The sequence below is a fragment of the Phoca vitulina genome, unplaced genomic scaffold (assembly GCF_004348235.1).
Source record: "Phoca vitulina isolate PV1807 unplaced genomic scaffold, GSC_HSeal_1.0 scaffold4, whole genome shotgun sequence".
Classification (NCBI taxonomy): domain Eukaryota; kingdom Metazoa; phylum Chordata; class Mammalia; order Carnivora; family Phocidae; genus Phoca; species Phoca vitulina.
The window spans coordinates 65,888,384-65,903,214 of NW_022589707.1; the positions used below are offsets into that span (position 1 = coordinate 65,888,384).

Below are 14,831 nucleotides of genomic sequence, written 5' to 3' on the forward strand. Positions count from 1 at the left end.
ATAGCAGAGCCTCGGTAGTAAGAACTTGATCCTCCAATGCTGCTGCCCCTACCCTGCCCTCTCCTACACCTTCTCCTTATCCCAGCCTGGACCTCTGCGGCAAGGCTACCTAGGTCCCAGGGAGGGATACTGTATGACTGACAACTTTCCTAAATCAAGGTGTTTGGTCCCTACCTAAAGATACATCTTACTTGTCTTTGAAACTTTCTCTGAGTCACTTAGTAACTGAAGAATTGGGTGCTTTTCTCTCTGGGTATTGTCTTTCAACAAAGACTAGTCTAGTTGAGCAATGGCAGCTTGGGAGGAAGATGGATTTATAGTGAGGTTTGCCTCCACCAATATGTAATGTAAATACAACATACTAATTTGAAGAGAAAGGGTCAGTGACTTGCACCTTCCAAACCTGACTAATTGAAGGACTCCTTTTTTTTTTTTTTTCTTAAATGGATTCACATATAAGTTACTTGGTTTTCTTTAAAATTATGCATAAAAAATCCCTAATAAAACATGAGAGAGTGTCTACTATGAGCAGACAGTTTAAATTCTCTACCCAAACTTGATTCTCCATTTCTCTTCTGCTGGAGATTATCATTTTAGTACGTGTCTAACCTTAGTTTCTTTTCTTAAACAGTAAGGATAATACTAGTCCCTACCTCACAGTGTTGTTTGAAGGCATACCAAGGTAAGATATGCAAAATCCCTTCTACATACTTAGTCTTATTTAAAGTCTTATGTAAATCATATAGCAGGTATTACTGTTCACTGGTAAAGCATTTGGGCTCCAAAATGAAGATTCTTGGTTCTAAATTGCTGACTTACTTAGTGTGTGGCTTATATACTAACCTCACTAAACCTACGCTCTAGCTATAAGATGAGGATAAAACCAATACCTTCTTCTCAGGATTGTTTTAAGAATTGAAGGATATAATATATATATATGAATATTGTAGCCTAGTGCCTAGAAAATGCTAAGCAATGATAGATGTTAGTTATTATTAATAGGATCATTGGTCATATTAATGCTGACAATAGAAAACTGGATAAGAACATTTACTTCAACAAGGTTTAATCGAGATTGTTCTTTGTGACTTTTTTTCTACAGAAGTCTGACAAAGATTTGAGGTTTTTTTTTTTTTAAGGCTCTGTGTCTGTTCTTTTCATGTATAAATATGGTTTTCTTTGCTACATTAGCATCTTAAATTCTGAAGTATTAAGAGACCAGTTGGTGAGGAAAGGCTTATCTATTCATTCTTCCCTCAACCTGTACATGAAGCCCTGCTCTGTCAGGGGCCCTGGACTTGTTGGATGTGCTGGCAGAGGCCAGTGTACTTGCTCTGTCTCCACTCTTGGACCCAGCACATATTTTGCCCCTGGACCTGCACAAGCCTGGACTCTTGGCCCAGACAGGATCCAATTCCCAGAAGGAAGAGGTTCCACTGACCTAGAATTCTGGCATTGTGATGTTCGGCTGTTTGATCCTCTGATTTTTCTCAGCTATGTTGTGAGCATCTCCTGTCTGACAGTCATTCCTGCAGTGCAGTTTCATCTGTTTCGTGCCAATGACCTGGATCTTCTTCAAAACAGACCATAATGTCGGAACTCTGTTTTTAATTCAACATTCGAGACTGATAACATAGCTGGGGTAAGGCAAATCTGGACTCACCTGTCTATAAAGGAATCTATAACTCTCTATAAAGATATTTTCCTTTTTGTTTAAGCACTCAGTGTATGTGTTACAAAGGTCTCTGCCTTCTGATGTATGAAGAAACAGCTTGTTCATTTCTTACAAGTGATCCGATCTTTGTCACAAGCTACTGGCTGGGTTAAAACCATCCTCTTCAGGTTTATGTTCAGTTTTTCAGAATTCTACTTGCTTTTTTTTATTTCTCCCCAAGATGGAGTCTGCATGTGAAAAGGAGCTCCTGGTCTCCCTTGGCTTCAGAGAAAGGGCTAGAGTTGTGTGTGTGTGCTCTTGTGCTACTCTCTGGATCTTTGCTGGATTCTGCAGCAATTCTTATCAGCCTGTCCTAGCTAGATTTGCTGGCATCCTCTGCTGGAGTTTGAGGCTGAAGAACATGGGATCTCTCCCTCTCTTGGCTTGGACAGAACTTATGGTCCTATCTGCCATCTTGACCCAACTTCCGTTCTTCTAAGTATAGTGGCTGTCGCAGAGGTCTGGCTGTGATTCTCTTTTGCTTACTAGCCTATATAATCGGCTAGTAAAGTGTTAACCCCCGCTAGTCATCCCATCAGTTACCAGACATCTCATCAGTTAACTTCCACGACTCTCCTTAGGGCATGTGAGAATTTCTGGATTCCTTACATGACCTTACAGCCAAACTGGAGATGTCCACTCAGGCTCTTTCTCTACCCAACCCTGCCATGTCTCTGACTTGACACTGAAATGGCTTCCCTGGGTTGGCTGCTCTCCCTCCCAACTGCCAAAGCAAACGTGGAGAAAAAGCCCTCCAGAGTTACTGAGAATGGAGGAAAAGTAGGACTTTCCTTAGCTCCTCATTGGTGGATATAGACTATTGTCCTTCCCTCCTACCTAAAGAAAGGAACTCCAAGTTTTGAATCTCCTGTTACACATTTTACCACTTATTAATTCTGCTTTTAAAAAAGTCATCTACCTATATTTCATTTCTCTTTTCCTGAAAAATTCAGCTCCTGTGTATTAATTTCTTCCTCCAACACCACAACTATCCTAATTCTTGGTGATGCCAGCATCACCGAGATCCTCCAATATCTCTGGCCTCATATTCTTCAGTGATACTGGCCTTATTTTGGCCACTCACGCCTGTTTACAGCCTAGATTTTTTTTGTCCTTATTATTAGTGATATCTCTTCAATCATTTCTATTTCCAGCTTCTCCTTCTCTGACCATCACTTTTTCTCTCCAGCTGGCTCCCTTTAATGGTCCAGCTCCAACAATCCTTTTACACTCAGGGACTTGAAACTAGCTCATCTCCCACCTTTTCCATGTCCTTAAAATATGTACTTATACCCTTTCTTCTGTTGCAGTTCCATGTTTCATCCTTATAATCATTCCTTTGCTATAAAACCACTGCTCCCTTGTATCTCTCTTGTTTTATTATACTACCTGGCTATAAGACTGTTTATAGCACCCATGCCCATGCATGAAAAGTTGAACATGGCTGGAAAAAAACTTGCCATCATGCTGATTGGTCTCATTTTAAATTTATGGCACCCTCAAGTAGGCCCTAATGATGCCCAACAACCATTTATATTTCTCTTGTGTATTCACTCCCTCAGGCCTCAGATAACTTTTTGGACGTTTTCTTTCCTCTAGAACCTTTATTACTTCTTCTCTTACTCTCATTCTCTGCTAATGATAATAAAATAAAAGCAATCAGAAGACGGTTTGCCTTGGGTTACCCCTTCTGTTTCTACCAATGTATATCAAAGCTCGTGTGTTCTCCTTTAACTCCTTTATATGAATGAACTGTCTAAATTCCTAGCAAAGAACATGCCTCTTTTCGTGCACAAGGTCTCATGTCCTTATCCTTTTAAGAACTTCATGGTGATTCTCCTTTCTCATTCTTGCATCATCCGTTCTCTTCCTGTTGAACTTTTACATGAGCATCTTAGTGATTTAACAAAACAAACTGCCTCTATATTTTTTTTCCAGTTACTCCCCTCATTTCTCTGATTTATAGCAAAGCTCCTAAAGATTTGGCTCTCTGCATTTACTCCAATTCTTTCTTCTCTTCTGGACTGAACCTACTCAAGTCAGATTTCACACCCAGACCTCTTAAGAATGCTTGTGGTATTCACCAATGATCTCCAGGTTGGCTAAATCCAATGCATTTCTTTGGATGTCTTAAAGATGATTCAGAACTAACATATCTCAATCTGAACTCTTCATCTTGTTCCCATCTCAAAATCAACATCCTCGTTTACTTCTTCAGAATAACTTTTCTGTATATACTGGAGTGGTGGATACATGACTGATTTGTTAAAATCCATACAAAGCATTTGTTTTTTAATTTCATAGGATAAAATACAAAGCAATAAAAATTCAATGATGGCACTTCTTTATTCAAACTCTCCAAAGTTTGAGCCAAAGTCCTTACAATGGCCTACAAGTCCATTCTGCTTTAGTCATAGTGTGCCCTCTGTACCTCAAACATATAAGACACACTCTCGTTTCAGGATCATTGTACCATAGTCAAAGAATGTAGACTAATATTGTTAATTTCAAGAAAAAAAATATTTTCATAATTGGTCTAATATGTGGCCAGTTTTTTTTAAATGGTCAAGGGACTTTTTTTTTTTTTTTTAAAGATTTTATTTATTTATTTGACAGAGACAGAGATAGCGAGAGCAGGAACACAAGCAGCGGGAGTGGGAGAGGGAGAAGCAGGCTTCCCGCTGAGCAGGGAGCCCGATGTGGGACTCGATCCCAGGACCCTGGGATCATGACCTGAGCCGAAGGCAGATGCTTAACGACTGAGCCACCCAGGCGCCCAAGGGACATTTTAAAAGAAGTATTATCTCTAGCATAAATTTTCAAAACCAAACTTATTATTAGTCATTCTCTTACCTAGCATCATTTTACTTTTGCTACTTAGTCTGTCAGATAATGAGAAAGGATAAAATATGTCACAACAGTGGAAGTTTATTATCTAACATGATCAGCACTGGAATGAATCAGTTAACCCAAAAGATCTATTATAAGACTGGGGATAGAGGGCGCCTGGGTGGCTCAGTCGTTAAGCGTCTGCCTTTGGCTGGGGTCCTGATCCCAAGATCCTGGGATCGAGCCCCGCATCGGGCTCCCTGCTCAGCGGGAAGCCTGCTTCTCCCTCTCCCACTCCCCCTCTTGTGTTCCTTCTCTCGCTTGGTCTCTCTCTGTCAAATAAATAAAATCTTTTAAAAAAAAAAAAAAAGACTGGGGATAGAGTTCGAATGGGAGGGGGAGTGTGGAGAGCGGACCCCAGTGAGCCTTGAGGCACCCCCCCCCCCCCCCCCCCCGCAAGTGCCCTAGTTTCCACCACGCCCTGGGAGGCGGCCGCAGCTGCAGCTCCCTCGGCCTCACATCCGGGCACCTGCCGTTGGGGACAAGAAGGTCATCGCAAGGAAGGTTTTGGGAACAGTAAAATGGTTCAATGTGAGAAACGGATATGGCTTCATCAACAGGAATGACCCCAAGGAGGATGTATTTGTACACCAGCCTGCCAGAAAGAACAGTAACCCGGGGCAGCGCCTTCGCAGTGTAGGAGATGGAGAAACGGTGGAGTTGATGTTGTTGAAGGAGAAAAGGGTGCGGGGGCAGCAGCGGTGACAGGCCCTGGTGGAGTTCCAGTGTAAGGCTGTAAATACGCAGCCGACCGGAGCCATTATAGATGCTATCCCGGCGCAGGCGTCCTCCACGCAATTCCCAGCAGAATTCCCAGAATAGTGAGAGTGGGGAAAAGAACAAGGGATCGGAAAGTGCTCCCAAAGGCCCGGCCCCAACAGTGCTGGCCCTATTGCAGGCGACAGTTCTCACCTTACTACATGCAGAGATCCTCTGGGCGGCGCCACAGTATTCCGGCCCTCCTGTGCAGGGGGAAGGGATGGAAGGTGATGACAAGCAGGGTGCAGGAGAGCAAGATGGACCAGTGAGACAGAATGTGTATCGGGGTTGTAGACCACGATTCCGCAGGGGTCCTGCTCGCCAAGGACAGCCTAGAGGCGATGTCAAGGAGGAAGATAAGGAAAATCAAGGAGATGAGACCCAAGGTCAGCAGCCACCTCAATGTCGGTACCACCACAACTTCAGTTGCCAACGCAGACGCCCAGAAAACCCTAAACCACAAGATGGCAGAGACAAAAGCAGACGATCCAGCAGCTGAGAATTCCTCTGCTTCTGAGGCTGAGCAGGGTCAGGCTGAGTAAATGGCCAGTTTGCCATCTCTACCATCACTATCATCATCCAGCATGAAGGAATGAAGATGACATTCCAGCAATAAGAAATAAACAAAAGTTGGTACTGAAGACCTTAAGTGCTTGCTTTTTTGCCCATTGACCAGAGAAATAGAACTATCTGCATTATCTATGTAGCATGGGGTTTTTATTATTTTTACCTGAAGAGGTCTCTTTTTGGTAATGACAAACGTGTTTTTTAAAAAAGCCTGGTTTTTCTCAATACACCTTTAAAAGTTTTTAAATTGTTTTGTATCTGGTCGAGTTGAGATTTTTAAGAACTTCATTTTTAATTCGTAATAAAAGTTTACAATTTGAATTTTTTTTTCCCCCAAAAAAGTCAACAAATGGCAAGCAGCCATTAATAAAGGTCTTAAACAATTTAAAAAGAAAGACTGGGGATAAAGAGAAATAACGTATACATATTGAAAAAATTTTTTGTTTGTTTTTGTTTGGATGAAAACATCACCTATATTTACTTGTTAATCTTTTGATGCAGGGCCAAAGCCTTAGAATGTGGCCCTAAATTGGAGTTCAGTAATTGTGTGGCTTAACCACACCTACTAGGTAAGTTCTGTCATTTTAAATGGATTTTTTTTTTTTTTTTTTTTTTTAGATTTTATTTATTTATTTGACAGAGAGCTAGCGAGAGCAGGAACACAAGCAGGGGGAGTGGGAGAGGGAGAAGCAGGCTTCCTGCTGAGCAGGGAGCCCGATGTGGGACTCGATCCCAGGACCCTGGGATCATGACCTGAGTTGAAGGCAGACGCTTAACGACTGAGCCACCCAGGCGCCCTTAAATGGATTTTTAAAGTGGAGAGTTCAGAGACGTTTTTGAAAGTGATCTGAGTATAGAATAATAGGTTTAGGTTTTTACAATTAATATTTGATCTAATAATTTACACTTGTGTCCCCACACCTACTTTGACAAGACTGTTGAGAGTCACATTGATTGAGGCTTTACAAACCTATTAAGTTTTAATTAAGTATAAACTTTCTACATATATTTAATACATAGTATTTAATATGCAATAGCAGGTTCAGTATCAAGTACTACAGATGTAAACATGTCTGGGAACAAATATGACTGACCCTTGGTAAGCGTACAGTTCAATTTGTGGGAATACAAGGATACGAGCATGCAGTGGGAGCAACCCATCAGTGGTTAGTGTTTGGAATGCTATGGATATGTCAGCATGTTTTGCAGAGGAATAGAAATTGTCTGTTAATCTATAGAGTCCGTTAAGAGAGCTCTTACTGCATTACTGTGTTTCTGTTAATGTCAGCTTTTATTTTCAACCCATTTTTTTTGCTTTGTTTTATCCTTTATTTGATGCATAAAAGTTGATGACAGTTACAGCCTTTGAGCTTTGCTATTTCATACATAAAAGTAACATTCTTTGTTCCTTTGAAGCTTTCACCTTAAATTTGAATTTGTCTCTTAGTGTTACTGTAACCTTTCTTTAGTACTCCTTATCTCTTTGCTTTGTTTTCTGTTGTAGCTAGAGTTTCTTTGATATTTTTCCTTTTTGTAACTTGGAAGGCCTCCAAATTGCTAGAGATCAATTTTAAGAATTTAAAAAACTTTCTGGTTTCTGGATTACTTGAAAGTATCAGTTTCAATAACTGTTGGCTTTCCTCTTTGAGATGAAGTGTTGGCAAACTTCCAATTTTTTCACTCTCCTATCTAACTTATATTTTGTAATGTATTTTCCATAATCATGATTCTTCACAGATATTTATATATACATGCACACATACACGTATATGCACACTTAAACACACGTGCACACACTCGAACATATTTAATGCCCACTAACAAATTCCTCTTTTATTGGCTACTTACTTGGATTAGTTTACTCGTGTATGACTTCAAATAGCTTCCTCCCCCTGCAGTGGCACATAAACGATGTACTTTTCACACCATGTTTTTATCTGAGAAATTTTCTTATATTGCTTATTTTCCAGAATAGCAATTTATTAGACTGTAGATTTCATGAATCAGAACCCTTTCCTTTTAATATTAACAAATGTTAGTAGACAATAAATAGCATTTAATGTAGTCAAGGAGGAAAAAAAAACCCTACATGATCAAATTTCTTTTCTTTGTAGGTGAATCTCCCCTCCCCCGCCCAGATGCTTGGAGGCTTTTTTTAATTTGCTCTCAAAAACGACTAATTTCATTAGGTATGGAGTGAATACTTTTTAGCTGTAGACTTGATCATAAATATGTTCTTTTAGTACACTTCTGGTTATTCCATCCCACCTGTTCTGTTTTCTCCTGCAGGAAATCTTATTCCCAAATGTTGGATTTCTGCTTTCTGTTCTCAGTGTCTCTCATTTTTTCTTTAGACTATATTCTGGGTGATTCTTAAAGTCTCTCTTCCAAAGCAGTGGTTTGATATTTAACATTACTGATTCTACTTTGCCTTTCAATAGCGCTTAAGCATATATATCTTCTAATACCTTTTAGAACTCTTCAGAAACTAAATTTTTTTAGTGTGACCCCCATCATCATCATCTTCATCTTGATTTAAGTATATTTGCTTATCATTCATAGAGTCTGTTTTGTTTAATTTTGAGAGCGCAAAGCACTTTTCATTTAAAGTTTTCTTCTATGGGACGCCTGGGTGGCTCAGTCAGTTAAGCATCTGCCTTTGGCTCAGGTCATGATCCCAGGTCCTGGGATCAAGTCCTCCATCAGGCTCCTTGCTCAGCAGGGAGCCTACTTCTCCCTCTGCCTGCTGCTTTTCCTACATGTGCTCATTTGCGTGTTCTCTCTCTCTGACAAACAAATAAAATCCTTTTTTTAAGTGTTCTTTTGCTATTTTAATACAGCTTCAAAAGCATACTTTGGCATCTGTACTTTGCATGTTACAGTTTCATTTTTATGTAGCAGATCTTTTTCATGAGTTTTTATAGGACTGAGTGCATTGGGGCTACTCTAAGTAGTTTTGCCATTTGTTCCAAAATAGTAGAGGTGGATTCTCCTTGGTTCTCCTCTTCGTTTACCAAGGTCTCATAATAATGCCCTTCAAAATTTAACTAAAATGCTGGATTTCATAAGTAAATGTTATGAGTTTAGTCATTAATTAGCCCAAGGAAGTATGGGCATTTTCACCTTTGTGGGGATTTTATTTCTGTAAAGTTTATTCTTAATATCTGTTAAAACTATGAAACTAAAGGCCTATTTTCCCTATTTAGTTTTCTTTTCAGTCTACTTGAGTTCTAGAAAGTTTGACTCTATACAATCCTTTTAGTTTTCAGCTTGCTCAGTTGAGGGAATGCTGTATCCCTCATTCCTCTGGGAATTTGAAACTCTTCATTGTAAATCCTCCTTCACAACCTTAGACTGGGGGGTAGGAAAGAAACAGTGGAGCATTTCTCGTCTTTCCCATGGCAGCACAATTCCTCTAGTCGTTAATGCTTCACATTGAAGTGTTTTGGATAAACGATTCTTGGTTTACTTCATGCAACACTACTCTGATTTCTTGTTAAAAGGAATTGTGTAGCAGCCCATATTGTCTCTTAATCAGTCTGTATTACAGCTTGCAGGCATTCCCGTGATTGGTACCATCCCTTGTTTTCAGTGTTCTGGAATCTCTTTGGTCATCAGAGTTGGTTTCTGGCATGGAGTATTGGAATAGATCCATTGATTCCTAGTGTGTTAACTTTTCCAGAGGATACACTCAGTATGACTTTTGTTGCTATCTACCTATACATCATTTTATCCAGCTCTTTCTCCTTCACCCATTTCATGAAGTGGTCTAAATATTCTGTTTTTTCTTTAATAGTAAACTCCCCTAGATCTTTTCTAGATTTGTAGAGAGTCATCTCAAGCAGTTGATGACTTTTTTTTTTTTTTTTACTATTTTAAAAAAATATTTTATTTATTTGAGAGAGCAAGCGAGAGAGCAAGCATGAGGAGGGGGAGGAGCAGAGGGAGAGGGAGGAACGGGCTCCCCACTGAGCAGGGAGCCCAATGCGGGGCTCGATCCCAGGACCTTGGGATCATGACCTGAGCTGAAGGCAGACACTTAACTGACTGAGCCACCCAGGCATCCCAAGGTGATGACTTTCTATTTTTGTCTACTTTTGAACATATCATGACTTCCAATCCATTGAATTACCACTATTAAGGGAAATTAAGTCCTATGACTAAAACATGAAGCACAGTGCTTGCCATGTCAGACTTAATAAATGTGAGTTCTAGTCCCCTTGCCTTCCCAGGTGCTTTTATTGTCTAGCTCCTCTTCTGTTCTCTACATCCTGAAAATAATTGCTGAATAATTCTCTTTACAAGATAGCTCTCTTGGTACTTGAATCTTGTATTGGTTACAAAACCACTAACAAACTCTGTAGTCAGCAATTGTTTTATGTTTCATAAGCATTTGCTTGGGTTCTTTGTACATTCCTAGATGATATATAGCTAGACCAGTTACAAGAACAGAATAGATACTCATGAATAGAATTCACTAATAAAATGGGAATATTCTTTGCTTTTTTGCACTTTTTTAATTCTTTATCATTACTTTTGGATTCCTTACACTCATTGGCACTTGCTTTCCTTCCACTCTTACTCAAGTCTCAATGGGGGTTGAGTTTCAAGCAATATTGAAACTGTTATTTATTATTTTTTTTTTTTAAAGAAAATCCCATGGAAAATAATATTGGCTTGACATTTTTTGGTTTCAGTGGAGGGTTTTGTTTTTGTTTAAATCTGAATAAAATATTTTCTGCCACTTTTGAGTTATATAGAAAAGTACATTTCTATAGAGGTATAGTTATATAGAAAGTACATTTATTTTTTCTTTAAAAGGTTACTGAGTCTTCTAAAAACTCTGTATTTAGGCTGAAGGCAATTAGTTCTGTATTTCAAATTTGTTTCAGGAAGGAACCTAGAGCTAAAGAAAAATGATGCATTATCTTATAAATGATTAAGTAATAATAACTGTGTTATGAAAAAATGCATCTTAGTTTAACATAATCTCAGTGCCTTGGTTAATGTTGAAAGCATTGAAAGAACTCCTAGGTTCAAATTAGATTAGAACAAATTACACAGAAAGGAGATCTTGCTAGTGAGAGATGTATGTACACCAAAATGTTCTTCCTTCCAAAGTCTTTCAAAAGTTTTCAGTGTTAGAGGGTTATCTTTTCAATGATTTCTTTGTGATCTAAGCTAAACTAACTACTCTTACTGCAATTTAAACTTTTTCCTATACCATTATATTTTTGTGGTATTGGAAACTTCATTTGACTCAAGTAGATGCTGTCTTCCCAATAAATGGGTTCATTTAAAGGAATCTGAGAAGAATACTTCACAAAATGCCTTTCTGTAAGACTTTCCTTCTTTTACACTGGTTACAATTAGATATTTTCTTTCTATACTCCCTTTTATTTTAGAGTCTTGATTTTTATGTAGCTTAATATAGATAATCAAAAAGTTAAGGGAAAAGTTCAAGTTAGTTAAAGAATAACTTTTGTTAGAGATACGGGCTTTTCAAAATCCTTACTGAAAATTGATCATAATTTTCATTTATTTTGAAGTATGCCTTTAGGTTTTTGTTTTTTGTTGTTGTTTGTTCCTGAAAAGCATCTGTGTGGACATGCTGGTAAAATTCTACACACTAATCTGTCCCTACATTACCGAGCATTTTAGAAAAGTATAAGAAAAAGATCAGTATAGCATAGCAATTAAAGGATTCAGCCTCTGGAAGAGTTGGCCTTGGTCTGAATTCTAGCTCTGCACTTGGAGCTGTGTGATCTTGGCCAAGTCACTTAACCTCTCTTCCTGTTTTCTCACCTGTAACAGATCATTGTAGTGTCCACCTCAGAGGGTTATTAACAATTGTTGATTAAGTTATTATAAAGTACCTGTAAGAACTGGTGCATAGAATATACTGTATAATGTTAAATACGAATAATGATGGAATAAAAAGAGGTTTTTCATACTATAGAGGAAGGGTTGATCTTAAATTATCGTTGATTTTATGATTCATTTAAAAGGAGCAGAGAATATGCATAGAATGCTGCTTTTTTTTTTTTCCTGTTGGTAACCAAATTACTCTTCATCATGACAAAGTTTAGGCTCAGCACAATCTTTAATGATTTTCTGATTCACCAACTATTTATTTTAGAAATATCATTTTCATGTTATTTTAGTGGACCATTTGGGTGTAAGACTTTGGGTACCAGCTAAAAAGGAGGTTTAATTCTCATCAACGTTAGATCTTTTTTCAGTCCTTTGAATTACAGGAAATTTCTTACAAATTTAAAATCTAGTATAGATAAGCTTAAAAATTAAAAGTCGGGTCTTTGACACATGCCATGCGCTTAATACAAATAGGCCCTACCTCTGTTATTAGTTCACCATTGTTTATTTTATCCCCTCTGCCACAAAGAATTCTCTTAGGCATTTTAAAGAGAAGCGTATAGTGGCAAAGGCTTGAAATGGTAAAATCCCCCTCTTTCAGTGTTCAGTGTACTTTGTGGAGTTATAGCCATAAATTCTTAATATTCTACATAGCCTTTGACTTTATAACATTTATAATAATAAGAAAAATGTGTTTTTAAATATATATTTTTCAAAATTGAGAACTCAATTTTTTAGCCTGCTGTTTTTCTTCAAGGCCCCTGTTGAAGTAGCTAAAATCTAGTTAGTAAAACTTGTGAAATCACACTCCAACATTTAAAAAAATGAATCACTTTATGTCCACAGGTAGGAAGCAGTGTAGCTTTGGAGATATTAATCATTGCATTTCATGTCATGAATAATACATTTATGTTCTTTGTTGGACTTAAGCTGATATACATATGTAGCATGTTGACCCTTTGCAAGCATATTGTAGCTCTTATGATGTATTATGTATGTATAGGCAGTTCTGTTTATTAGAGTTTATGCTCAAATCTTGCTGCCGTGAATTGAAAAAGTTGTAGTCATGTTCAACAATATTGGGGTCCTCATTAAAAGACAAGACTGGTCCTGGTCCTCACTTTTGCTGGGCTGGAGGTACAACTATAAATGGTGATTTATATGCCATATGTGTAAGATTTTAAAGTTATAACTCAAACTAACAAAATTATAATATGTGCTATCCTCCTACCTTGATGAAGGCATATTCGTGAATTGCAAGATCAGTTAGAATTTGAAATCCTTTGAATAATTGGAGCTTCCCAGAGGGAGCTAGACGTGTGGCCTCTGGTGGCTTACTCAACCGACCAAGCTCTGTTCCACATCACGGGTGCCTGCTGCCTTATATACACCCGTGTGCATCCTCTAGTCCCCCAGGCAAGCTTCATCTCTAGCTGCCTCTTTGAATAAAAGTCTTCTTGGCCACTTTTCAGCTTTGCAATGGTGGCTTAGCTCACCCTTTGAAAGATGTAGCTAGTGAGAGACCTGTGTAAGCCTCACTGAGGCTATTGAGGTAGCTAATTCCAGGGCCCCAAGTTTCTAGAGCCTTGGCCTCACCGGGCCCTCATCTGTGTGGAGTAACATGCCTGTCAGAGGGTAAGAGCAGACTGTTCATACACTGGCTTAGGATAGGAGCCTTCTTGTCTAGGTGGTACTGCTGAGAGTCCAATCCAGAAATTTAGTCTTCATTTACTTTACTTGATGACTACATTGTTTTGAGAGTTGAATTTCTGCGGTTTCTGTGATCCAAACAGAAAAGAGAAGCTCTGTTTATTTACATGCAGGTATTTTAAAAATAAAGGTGAATTACCAAGGAGATTGAGTGATACTAATATATATTACAAATCCTGGCACTTAAGGAAACTTCTAGCATGACAGTAATATACCCTTCTGTGGTTTTGTACAATGTAGGTTCTACTTAAAACTTGAAATAGCAAAATTCAGCAATTTCCTGTTATCTGAAAGTCATCTGACATTTGTAGAAACCAGAAAAATAAGTAACCAGAAGAATCTATGACTGTACTTTAAATTAGATCTGTGATTCATTTGTCTTCATACCTCAACACAAAGTAACTAAAAATGATTTTTCAACTGCCAGTAATTCTTAAATAGAAATAATATTCCTTGTGGAATTACAATGCAGGAAGAAGCTGCATCATTTTTTTTTTTTTTTCTCTCAACTTTGCTGGAATATACTATCACTGCTGTTACCTAATCAGTCTGGGGGAATATTTACCCAGATCAACTGTAGATTATTGTATTTCACATCAAACTGAAAGTTTTATTACAAGTACACAGTCAGGGATTTAGTTTTCCTTCACTCCTCATGCTTTACCAAAGCACATTTAATACATTCATTTGAAAGACTATCTCTTGTCAAATAACAAGTTGTTTTATGCTTTACAAATGACAAAGACAAATCAACTTTCTGTCAGGTCAGCCAAAGGCTGCTGTGCTAAGTAAGAAGGCAGAGCAGGTTCCTCAAGCAAAGGCAGGTTGTAGTTTCACCTTTACTACTATGTAGAGAAATGTGTGAAGCAAAACCCTGAAATGAGATCCAAAGGCGTAGATTCAAATGAGATCCTTTGTAAAACTTATTTTGGGTGAGGTATTATCATTTCTCCTGTTGGGTTTTGCTGTACAGTTGTGCTTACTGACTGCTAGTTCTGCTCCCCACACGCCACAATCTGTTGGAAAAAGTGCACTATTTGGTGCTGCCATCGTGGTTTTAAAGAGCCACTAAGGGGCACATGCACCCCAGTGTTTATAGCAGCAATGCCCACAATAGCCAAAATATGCAGAGTCCAGATGTCCATCGACAGATGAATGGATAAAGACATGTGGGTGTATATATGTACACACACACACACACACACACAGGAATACTACTCAGCCATCAAAAAGAATGAAATCTGGCCATTTGCAATGATGTGGATGGAACTAGAGGGTATTATGCTAAGCAAAATAAGTCAGAGAAAGATAAATACTA

The 14,831-nt window shown here is 38.4% G+C and overlaps 1 pseudogene; it reads left to right on the plus strand.

The window, feature by feature from the left end:
- Positions 1 to 5,904, plus strand: part of LOC116630914 — a 78,003-nt pseudogene extending 72,099 nt beyond the window's left edge.
- The last annotated feature ends 8,927 nt before the right edge of the window (positions 5,905 to 14,831 follow it).